Source organism: Drosophila ananassae, chromosome XL (genome assembly GCF_017639315.1).
Source record: "Drosophila ananassae strain 14024-0371.13 chromosome XL, ASM1763931v2, whole genome shotgun sequence".
NCBI classification, from domain to species: domain Eukaryota; kingdom Metazoa; phylum Arthropoda; class Insecta; order Diptera; family Drosophilidae; genus Drosophila; species Drosophila ananassae.
In genome coordinates, this window is record NC_057931.1 from 4,236,334 (window position 1) to 4,248,831 (window position 12,498).

Genomic DNA, 12,498 nt, shown 5'->3' on the forward strand with positions numbered 1-12,498 from the left:
AATGATGGATGGCGAAAGTCCTTTATTAAACAATTATTTCAAGTGTAGTTCAAGGAAACCAGAAGCCTCTTAATTGAGTTTTTAGAGGATTTTAAATTAATTTGGTTTAAGGTTTGCTAGAATATGATATTAGAATTAATATAATATAAAGTTTTACCACAAAATTATTAAAACTTAAAATATAATCTCTTAAATAAAAAGAAAAAACTTTAAATTTAAGAAACACAAAAACTTGCCATTCATTTGGTTCAATAGTCACCCCAAAAACCCAAACTAAAACTTAAAAATTCCATCAAAATGTAAATAAAAAATTGCAAAAAAAAGGAATAAGACTAAAAAACTAAGAGAAGAAAAAAAGTGGAAGAAAAAGATGAAGAAGCATAGAGGACAAACGGAAAAGATAAACAAAAGGAATTGGGCAACTAAATGAATATGAAGCCATCAGCAACACCATTGGTACATGGTTGGCGTAAGGGGGGTCTCCGAAAAAATAAAAAAAAAATAGTATAGGAGAAGGGGATATCTGAGGGTTAAGAGGAGGTGGTGGAAAAAAATTTAAAAAAGCAGCCAAAAGCAACTGGCAATGGGAAAACGGCGGAAAAATGCCGCCAAACGCAAATACTGCGGCACAATTTCATCTTTTTTTCCACTCAATTTTTGTTCTTTTTTTGTTATCTCACTTTTTTTTTGCAGTTTATTTTTTTATTAATTTTTTTCCCCATTTTCCACAATGACACACTCACACACATATACATACACAGCCTGGGGGAAAGAAATTTTAGATTTTCACTTTCCCGCCTCGTTTCCCAATTTTTTTCCTTATTGTTGTTGTTGTTGTTGACACAAAAAAATATCCCACAGCATTCAAAAAAACAAAAAAAATGAAATAATAAATAATATGAAAAATGACAACATTAGGGAGTCCACATTATGAAATTTTTAATCAAATGAAATGACAATAAAATGTACTCGTCGCCCGAATTTAATGAAATCACCATTTCGAGTGCTTTCCAAATATGATGAATAAAAAATTCACTTAAAAGCCTTCGAGGGGCTGCCAAAAATCCCAAAAAAAATAAATGCTCAAAATTAGGTAAACATTAATGGAATTTTTTAGTAATTACTTTAGGTTTCAGATTTATCTGTATTATTTATGGGAGATGAAGAAATCCATTTGTTAGGATTTTAATGCTATTAAAAACAGTCAAATATTATAGAAAATAAATTTATTGAAATACACATTACTACAAATTTCCCGCTACTTGTAGTATTCTTTATATTAAAAAAACTCCTCCTCTATTAAATTCCCAGTATTTCATTTAAAATACTCAACATTTCCTAGTATTTTCTGTTATTTTGATTATTATTTAAATTCCTCTTCCAATTAATTCCCAGTATTTGACTCAAATTATTTCAATTCCCTGTATTTTTTATATGCTTCTTATTATTACAATTGCTCCTCCAATAAAATCTCAAGATTTCCATTTTAATTAAAGTATTCTTAGAAGTATTTCCAGTATTCTCCCAAGTATATTCCCAATATTTTATTTAAATTACTTCCAAATCTTAACATTTTCCCAGTATTTTAAAGTACCCCGTCAAGAAAACTCTCAGTATTTGCCCTAAACTATTTAAGCCATCGATTTATATTTAATTCAAAATAAAATTCAAGCGACTTAATGACTTCTTTAGGTTTTAAATTGATTTAAAAAATAAATAAAATAGCTAAGAGCGATGTGACCCCTTTTTTTTGTATTTTTTTTGTGAAGGGGAATCCCCGCTAGCTGCCTGCTAGGGTTGCGACTCTCTCAGTACTCCAGTGCCCCAGTCCTTTAGTCCTTTAGTCCTTGGTCCTGTATTTACCAGATTCCTCACGCAAACATTTTCCGCATATTTCCCCCATATTTTCGCATTCAAACGAAAATCCTTTTGATATTGGCCCGCGCCAGCAGCATCGTCATCGGCATCGGCATCGCCACCATTACCATCATCATCATCAGGACCTTCTCATCCTTTCAGTTTCAGTTTTTTTGCCAGATTTTTTTTTTTTTGTCAGCTTAATCGTCCTGTATACCATGACTACGGGTCCTGGCATCCCCACCCTCTACCCCTCCCTTCGACAGCTTAACGATTTCATTAACAAGGACACACAATGGCAACTGATTGTTGTCACCCCGTTTGTGATGTTGCTGCTGATGTTGCTGCTCATGTTGCTGCTGTCACAAATTTCACTGGCAATTAGCAGAAAAACCAAAAAAAAAAAAAGCGTAAAAAAAATAAAAGCAAATAACACTTAACCGGTTTAATTAGGGGCGCCCCAAACCGATGGAGAAAAATCAGAAGATGGAAAAGAAAAAATCGAACGAGGAGGCCAAGCATCAAAAACTGCAAATTGTTTTCATTTTTCCCCCGCAGCAATAGCATCTTGCAACAAGCTGAGGCAACAACATCAACAGAAAAGAAAACAAAATCAAACAGAAATGTGCAAAAACTTTCGCTAAAAAATAAATACAAAATGCAACAACAACAAAAAAAAGGTAAAAAATATATAATCAAAGCCAGCACGCAGCAACTCAAACCAGTCACAAATGTTGCACATTGCAGGTTGCAGATTGCAAGTCGCAAGTTGCATGCTTGTGTTTTGTTTTTTTTTGAGATTTTTTCAAAGCTATATTTAAGCTAAAAATGTTAAGTGATTTGTTTTTTTTTAATAACTAGTTTTCTTTCAATGAAAATTAAAAGTAAAAGTGTCTAAAAATAAGAAAAACAATCTTTTTCTATAAAGATATTTAAATTTATTTAAACTTCCAAACTTCCAGCAAAAATATTTTTATTTTTTTGAAAGAAAATATTATCCTTTTTAAACATTTTAATTTATTTAATTTAATTTTTAACATTGCTTTTAAGTTTTTGAATATTTTCAAATATAAACGTTTATTTTGTCTCTTTTATACAAGTATAAAGTTAATAAGTATTGAAAGTTAAATATAACAGCATAATTATTTTTTAAAAATGTAGGAAAAAATATAGAACAAATATATTTTAAATATTATTATATTTTATATTTTTAATATTTTTTAAAACCTCAATAAAACCTCAATAGCAACAATTTTATAATCATTTTCATTTTTGAAAAGCATAGCTAAATATATTTTTTCTTATACATTTTGTTAACAAATAAACCCCTTATTAGAATATAAAACTATTTTATTTTATTTAGAAAATATAATTATTATTTAAAACTTTAATATAAAATTAGAAAAACTAACCAGTTAAAAATGTTTCCACTTTTTCTTGACAAACTTTTCAACCAGAAGTTCTTTGTTTTTTTCTGTTTGTAATAAATATTATTTGTTTATTTTTTAGAAAATCACTTTCTTGTTTTTTTAATTCAACACCAACGGCAGGCACAGCAACAAAAAAACACAAACAATAAACAAACAATGTCAGCCGAACGAACACGTGACAATAACAATAAAAAAAACGACTCGAAAACGCGCGAAAATTTGACAAAATTTTTTTTCCCAAAAAAATTTAAAAAAAACTCGCGGAAATATATTTTAAAAATTCGTTTAAAAAAAATGTAAAGTCAAGTTGAGTAGTTTGTTTGATGATGAATTTGTTGCAAGATTGCAAGTTGCAAGTTGCCAGTTGCTGGTGGCTGAAAAGCGATTGCAACAGACGACAGAGACGGAGAGACCCACGAGGCACACACGCTGAGCGTTGGCTTGCAACTGAAGTTGCCGCCTGATAATGCCGCCTATCCGACCGCCATCGACACGAACCGAAACCCGAACCTGCCCCACAACCGAAGCACTTGCCACACGAACCTCTTGGCCACACACGAAGCCAAATAGAACCTGCCACTTGGCCACTTTTCCCCACAAAAACAGTGGCAGTGGCAGCTACGACTTCCACTTCGACTGCAGCGTCTGCATTTTCCACTTTTTGGGGCGTGTGGTGAAAACTTGCGCCAAAATATGGCCAAGCCGGTAACCGCCCCCTCAGCCCCCTAAGTCCCCCCTCTCTCTCTCCGGCAAGGTGATGCCACTGATTGCTGCAATTGCGGAACGTTCCGCCTCTTCAAGACGTGCCACAACAATTTGTCATGTAAATATTAACTCCGAGCTGGCCTAGAAGTGTCTTCTGAGCATCTAAACTGGCATTACTGATTATTCTAATATTATAAACGAATAAATTAAATAATAGAGGAATTAAAATTAAGAGAGTAAAAGAATAAATAAAAGTATAATTAGGCTTAGTCTTAATTTTAATTTAAAATACTAAAATGGCCTATAATTCTTTCCAAAAAAAAAGGATAAGCCTCCTTTTCAGTTCTTATTTGACAATTATTTTCTGATTTATAAACAAATAAAAAATATGGGTACATTTTAAAATAAAATAAGAAACTTAAATATAGAATTACCTATAGACTTAAAGTTAATAAGTTTAAAAATTAACATTTTTAACATTTTACAAATATTTATTAAGAAACACAATAAAAACAAACCAAAATGGCAAAGATCTTAAAAGAAAACGTCTTCCTCCTCAAATAACAACTTACAATCCTATAATTTCTAATGCTAATAATTATAATAAGTAATTGTTGTAAGCCTTGTTAAACTAAAAAAATATAAACAAAAATATTAAAAATAGTATAATCTTATATAAGGCTCTTAAACTAAGTCTTAAAAAAAAACATGAGAAAAAGAAAGTGCAAAAAAAATAATCAAAATAATAATCAAAACTATTCACATCTTTTAAAAATACTTTTTATTTTATTATCAAAAATAAATTAACCAAAAAAATATAGATTTAAATATTTAAGAACTTAATATATTAAATTTCTTGACTTCAATAAACTAAACACCAAAAATATTCTAAAAGAGACTATTTCAAATCAGGCTTCAAATAAGCTTTCAAAAAATTCCCTTCCAGCCTAAAAAACTATTCACCAAAAGGACATACCATAGACCGCACAAAAAGCCAACAAAAAATCAAATAAATATCCTTTTAAAAGGATAACTTGATCCTTAACCATTCGCGGTCACCTTTTCTGTTTATTTTTCTTATTTTTTTAATGCCAATAGAAATCCCGACACCCAAACCCAAAACTGATTCTGAGCCAATTCAAGGATACGCGGACAAAGGACCAAGAAGTCCTGGCCCGAAAATCCAAGCCGAAGCACATGGAGATGTAAATGGAAGAAGGAGATGCTGATGAAGATGGGGAGTTAAGCGGAAAAGGCAGGAGAAACAAATCCGAAGGATAGATAAGAGTCTCAGACAGGATTTCGGGGCCAGGATTTTGGGGGCGCCAGGACTTAGGGGACATCATGGCCCCAATTTTCAGAGCACTTTTATCAGTTCAGCTCCTAGGGGGATCCTCTCTATTTTCAAAAAGGACTTAATTCAAGGATCTTAAAAGGTAAAAGGTATTTACGGTTTTTTGGATTTTAAAAGGAAATACCTTTTTTTTCCAAAACAAAATCCTCTTTTTAAACATTTTTTTCTTTTTAAATAAATACAATATCTTTGTAATTTTCTTTCTCAATATTTAATAGGAGGTATCCTTTAGTCGATGATAATTTTGTTTCTCATATCCTATCACTTGCCTTTTTTGGCACCCATTTTCGTCCTTCTGGTCCTGTCTCCATATCATTTCTACCTATTTCTCGCAGAGACCCTCTTTGCTTTTTCCTCCAAATCTTTGACAAATGTAAACAGTCCTCGTTGTGTGTTACAATCACTACTACACTGGAAAAAATATAGAGTAGATTATTAGCACTACAAATAGAAAATATATAAGTTATTAAAATTTTAACAAGAGGGTAAATCGATTAAGAAAATATTCAAAAAGATTAAAAACTAGATTTTAGGATTTGTAGAAGATTAACGAGTTTAAAAAGTTTTTTGAAGGTTTACTTGTAAATAAAAATAGTTTAAAAATATTTTCATCTAGTTTATATAATAAAAAAATACAATTTTAATGAAAATAATTAATTCCAATCATATTTTTCTTTAATAAGCTACATTTTCTCCATATCTTCTATTTAATATTCACAGAACTATTTCCTATTTTTTCTCTGTGCCCCGCGTTGTGATTTTCTGTCTCTGTTGTCCTTTTTTCTAGATTTTTATCCTTTTTTTTGTAAATTTTTTTTTAGCCCAGTCTGCCCCATTTTTCGCCATCCAGGTTGCAACTTTAGATTAGAGTTAATCAGCTTAGGGTGTCACTTTGGCTGTTAGGTGCGATGTTTTCGTCAAAGGATTTGGCTTTGGCTTTGGGGCAGTCTGGTCTACCAACTGGCAGGACATGCCAGAGTTAATTATGAATTAACTTTCAGAATATATGGGGAGCCCCTAGAACATATCGAATGTCTCTATTTGAAAGTTTTTAACAAAAAATGTAATAGTTTTATTCAAGAAGTTACAATAATATATGAATAAATACAATAATAAAATGAAATAGATATTTAATTCGTATTTAAAAAAAAAAAACAGTCAGTTTGTCCTTTAAGCAATAGAGTTTTAATTCGATCTATTTATAATATATAATATTATATAATTTATATTTTAAATATTCAAAATTATGGAAGTTCTTCTAGTTAAAAATAAATTGGAAAAACAACAATTTGTCTAGCTTTAAAATAGAAAACTATAACTAAATTAAATTTTAATAAATATATAGCATTTTTTTTAAGACTTTATTATTCCTATTTTCTAATTCCAAAAAAAAATACTTTAAGAAAATTTAAAGCCCTTTCACATTAAAACTAATAACAATCTTCAACTATATACTTATTCCGTATAGATCCTAGGGTTTAAAAAATTGTATATAATTAATTTTAAATAAAAAACTTTTTAATAATTATTTTTATGTTATTATTTATTAAGATACCTCCTTTTTTGTCACCATACCATTTTCTATTTTTATTTAATTTTTTTTTGGAGTTTTTCAGGGAAATCCTCATCAATTACTTCCCATTCCGGTTGTGATTTTTGAATGTCAATTGATTTCTAGTTTGGCCATGAGAAAGTGAGCTTACCGCTGCTCCACTAACCATTTTCACCTGAAAAACTACAACTACTATTCCTAAAAAAAAAATAAAGAGAAAAACTAAAGCCGCCCATCGGCTTTCCATGAACAGGATTTTCAAGTTGCTTAATGGGAAAGTAAGTTGGGGAAAAAAAAAATAACAGCTGTTGCAAGTGCAAGTTGCAACTGATGTTGCCAGTTGCATGTTTCTAGTTGCCTACTGCTGTGGCAGCAACATTCATTGATTGCCATTTTGGCATTAGTTTCAATTTATTTCGCTTCGAGTGTGATGGATGGCATCGGCGACAGCATCGAACGTGCCCCAAAGTCTGGCCATCAATTGCAACAGTGTCCCCCTCAGGCTCCCAGTCCCCCCAGGCTCCAGCTCTTTTGGTTTTTAATGCCAAAACAATTGTTGCTCAAAATAAATGTATATCATTCAGCAGACACAGAGACACACAACACACAAGGTACAAGATACAAGACACAGCAGAGAACCAGATTCGATTTGATTCGATTTGAGGCGAAATTGAATTGCAACAGCGAGGAGTCCCAACAAGGAGACAAGGCCAGAAAGACTACAAGATACACAACAAAAAAATTATAGAAAACAAGTGAACACTGAGAAAAATAATATAAAAATAAATCTATACATACATTTAGGTATAGGTATAAATTAAATTAATTAAAACTCAAAGAAAGCTATATTACTTTTGAGAGAGTTATTGCTTTAAATATTATTTAAAAATTAAATAAATCTTTATTTTATTGTATTAATATTTTTTATTATATAAATATTTATTTTATTAATTTTCTTCAAGTGCCTTTTGAGGAAATTCTGTGAAATAGCCAAGCAATCAGCCGGCCATTGTGGAATTTTCACCAGGACTCGCTCTTCCTAAGGGGGTTTCCTCTCTACAAATTTTTAAAAGGCATTAGAGGTCCTTGGCAGGGGTGGCAGGAGTATGAAAGGAAGGTCCTGCCGACAAATGTGCCGTTCAAAATGTGCTTCAGGACGCCATTTAATTGCCAACATTAATTGGAACACTCCAAGGCGGGCTTTTAAAGGTCCTTTCTCTTCCATCTCTTTCTCTCTGTTTATAGCCATCTCTTTTACTCTTTCTTTTCTTCTATTTCCTTCTATAACCTTCTACCTATGTGTCTCTTTCGTCACTAAAAAGACAAGTCATCGTAAAAATGGTTTAAAACCTTTGTTTAAAGGAAAGTTTTTATTTCTCTGTGACTCTTTTAATTGAAAAATTATTCCGGCTTTGAATCTTAATCCTTCAACATGACATTCAACATAATTCTCCAATTTGTAAATACTTTTCAGCGATTTTCAGTTAAACTGCTTTAGTCACTTTTAAATGCCAATTACCACTCACATTCGACCGTCGAAATGCCACGGGATTAGCTTAATATGTCCTGTTTGTATGGTATTATTAATATTTATATTTTTTAAGCCGATTCCCCGCACTATTGGGAATTAGTAGAGTAAAATTTTTCTCGTTTTCCGGCTTGTATGCGTTTAATAGATTTGTTTACAAATTATAATCCAAACGATTTAAGTGGCCAGTCAATAGTACGGCTGACTTGGCCCCAAAAGCCAAACAATTCCCCCAAAAAATTGAAACTGCTAATTAGATGCGTCCACAAATCAGCATAAATGCACAGAAAAAAAATATCATATACACGAAAGTCAATAAAAATAAATATTAAAAGCAAGACAAAAGTCGTAAAAATAAACAAGAAGAAAAAATAGTGGCCAAAAAGGTATCCGTATTTATTAAATTTATACAACATCCGCTCCTGTTGTTAACCATTTCCGTGTCCAAACAAAAAAAAAGGGGGGCGGGTGTCCTGGCTGGACAGGATGTAGGTACCGAAAAATATGCAAGCAATAAATTCAGGTTAAAAAAAAAAGTGAAAACAATAAAAATAAAAACAAAATGCATCTGAACAACAACAGTAAGGAGGCCAAAAGCCCTCATGAAATGTGTAGGCGTGGCAAAATAAAATCAAACAAAAATTGCAGTCAGAAACAGGACTAAATAGTGATGCCCAGATAGCTTTTTTCAAGCTAAAAGCTAAGGTGGCTAGTGTTTATATTGTTCTTTATATTGAAAAATATAAAGAAAAATTAAGTAAAAAGTTTAAGCTTTAAATTGAATAGTATTTTATAATTAAAAGATTATGAAAAAGTTTGTTTAAAAAAAGATATAATTCTCAATTGATTCTAGCTTAGTTTACCATAAAACATACTAAGAATCCAATGAAAAATCTTAATCAGATTTTGGGAAATAATCATAATAATACCTGATGATTAGAGAAATACACAAATATTTCTAAAAATAAATAAAATTTATAAACAATTATATAGGTAAGTAACGAAGTCCTTAAACTTCCTTCTACCAACTTTTTGTTGACTAAATCGCCTTAAATGTTTCTGAAACATAATACCATTGAGGTATTTCTTAACAATCTTTTACTGACCACCACTGACGACCATATATATATAAATTTTTTTGGGAAAGAGGGCCAATCCCTACCCAGACTATACCCAGGACAGGTGCACCCCAGAAAAGATCCGGAGAGAGATGGGGGCTCGTGAGATGGGGGTACCCCGTCCGACTGTCCAAAAAACTGCAAACAACTGCAAAAGCATATCAATAGCAATGATGACGAAGCTCCTCCACGTGACCATTCCATATGTGCTATACAAATTGGGAATGGAATGGTTATATAATCGCACACACACACTTATACACCCAGTGAAACACTTACTCATACGTGCATTTCGAATGGGAGAAGTACGATGCGTTTCGGAATTATATATGAGACATAAAATGGTATATTTAAGTGCTCTGACTCTGTAAGTGGTATGGGACTTTCAATGAATGTTACAAGTGCATTAATCAAGAAACGAAACTATAGCTATTAAATTAAGATAAACTTATTAAGGGATTCACAGGGATTTAAAGTTAAAGTTCTATAAATAAAATAGAGTTTTTTTAAAGTAGAAATACCAGTAGAAGTACCGGGTATGATATAGTTATTTATTCTCTTTTATATCTCTGACTTACTAAATTATATAAGACCTTCGATAAATATCGATTAATTCGATAAATGTTATAAATAAATTATTAAACTATTAAACAAACTATTATACAAGGTTTAAATTTTTAAAGATTTAAAGCAAAAGTTTAAGGACTAAAAAGACTAGAGCCCTTTCGAATATCATATATATTTATTTTTAAAAATAATACCTATACTTTCGATACGCACTGTCCTTAATAAAATTCAGTTCTTGTTACACTTGTTGGTGGAAAGTGAATTATAGGCAGTTGAACAACTTTGTACACGTTTATTTCAATTAAAAGTAAAGTTAAAACTGCCCCCATGAGAAGTTTTTCCATTTTTGTTTTTGGGATAAAAATAAGAAGCTAAAAGCCAAACCAATCAGAATTTTCAGATCTTCCATTTATAAGCACTTGTCTTTAAGAATTTATTTCTACTTTTAAGCCAAATATCTGACAAAAGCTAGAAAGAAAAAAAATGGGAGATTTCAACGACAGATAGAAAGTCAAATAAAATAACCAAAAATCCGTGTTTGTTCGCTCCTTGCTGTTGTTACCATTTCCCGGTCAATGTCAAGAGTGTGGAAATGGCCGACCATTGACCGGAAAAGCGGGCAAAAAACGGAAAAGCCTAGAAGGGGAAGGAAAAGGAGACCCTGTTGAGAGGTGTGATGGAAAACGGGCCTCAAGTCACAGGAGGCAGGGGCTTCAAACAAAAAACTGTGTCAAGTGAATGAAAGAAACATAAAAAATGCCACAACAAGAAAACCTAAAAAAAAAATAAAAAATATGGCAAGTAAACTGCAAGCGTCCGACATTAATCTTCGAAATTTGTTTTGTGCAAGGCCCACAAAAGAAAAAAAAAATTCAAATAAAGGAAATAAAAAACAATCCAAGCAAGAAAACCACATAAAAATTTAGGGGAAAAATATACACAATTGGGGAGGCTTTTAAAAAATACTTTTTCAAGAATCTAGGCCTAGGATGGAAAATATTTTAAGAAAACAATTTAAAAATAAAGTAAAAACCTAAAATAAGCAAAAAACACAAGCCTTTAAAAATATGAGTTTTGAAATCTCCCTTTTCAAAGCCTAAAACTAGGCAATACTTTTTCAAAAAGCCTTAAAAAGACTTCCAATCAATTGAGAAACTTTTTTAGAACATTTCTATTGATTAATTAAAGCCAATAAATATTTTCTCTCACTGTAGGACGAAACAACGAGTCGCACAGACAAAAAAGGAGAAATGTTTATGGGCCGCGGCCTTTCGGCAAGTGACGCTTGAAATGTGACCAAGGTTAATATAGCCCAAAGCCGAAAAGTTGATGGGGAAATAAAGGAATGGTGGGGTTTTTATTTTTTTTTGGATACTGGGGGATATACGGGGGAACGGATTACGGTATACGGACATGGCTTACGGCTGCGATTACGGACAACGGCTACGGCTACGGCTACGGCTACGAACTATGGTTACGACCCTTGGCAATTTAACGCTTGCGATTTTCGCTAAGGGATTTCTACACGCTTTCTCTCCCTCTATCACTCTCTCCCTCTCTCGGTATCTAGCTTTCTCTTTCTCTGTACGAAGGCCCCCCCTTTTCCATTGAATGCCAAATGCACACAAATTGCTTCGGTAAAAGGGTTTTCCCTTATGCTGCATACTTACAGGCGGCGGGCACTAAAAACATCGCACAGCACACGAACAAAAAAGTATTTATATGAAAGGGAAATAAATTAAGCTAAGGGAAGAAATTAAGGTTTATTCTGGGAAATAAAAAAATTAATAAAAATAAGGAGGTAAAGGCGATTTAAGGCTCTATTTGAAAAGGATATAGCCTACTTTTGGGCGTTATAAAGTGGTTATTTAACTAATCAAACTATAATAAGCAATGGGCGATCTAAATAGTTTCAAAGTCACTTGATCCTTTCATTTTAAGCAAAAAAACCAACAACCTTGCCTACTTTTAGGCTCTCTTGGGAATTTGTCAAATCTCGAACATTGTTTGTCGGAAAAATTCAAGGAAATTTTCATGGTGCAGATTCTCGCAAAAAACCAAAAAAAAAAATAGCTACGCGGCTAGGAAGGCAACGCAGCGAAGAGCTTGCCCCAAAAGGGGGCACAATGTTATGCTCGAAGGCGCCTTTTCTTCGTCGCTCTTTGGTCGGCTTTTAAAATTCACACGCTGCTCCTTGCAGCAGCCCCCTTTTCGCCGTCCCTGGGCCCCCTTTTAAATGCAATTTACTTCTGTGCGAGCCAGGAGGGCGGAGGGGGGCGGAGGCATTTCTTTTTGCCTTTTCGGTTTTGGCTAATTAAATTTTATGCTCGGTAATTTTAGAAAAAAGCCTCATCAACATTTGCGGCTAAGAGGGAGAAGTCCCTTCT

The 12,498-nt window shown here is 32.4% G+C and overlaps 1 protein-coding gene across 1 annotated transcript in view; it reads right to left on the bottom strand.

Annotated features, from left to right (window-relative positions):
- LOC6503558 (serine-rich adhesin for platelets) overlaps positions 1 to 3,749 on the bottom strand; it is an 80,656-nt gene extending 76,907 nt beyond the window's left edge. The window contains exon 1 of the mRNA XM_014905500.3: positions 3,270 to 3,749. The gene's annotated coding sequence lies outside the window, so the exon portion shown is untranslated. The remainder of the gene's footprint in view (positions 1 to 3,269) is intronic.
- Positions 3,750 to 12,498: the final 8,749 nt, after the last annotated feature.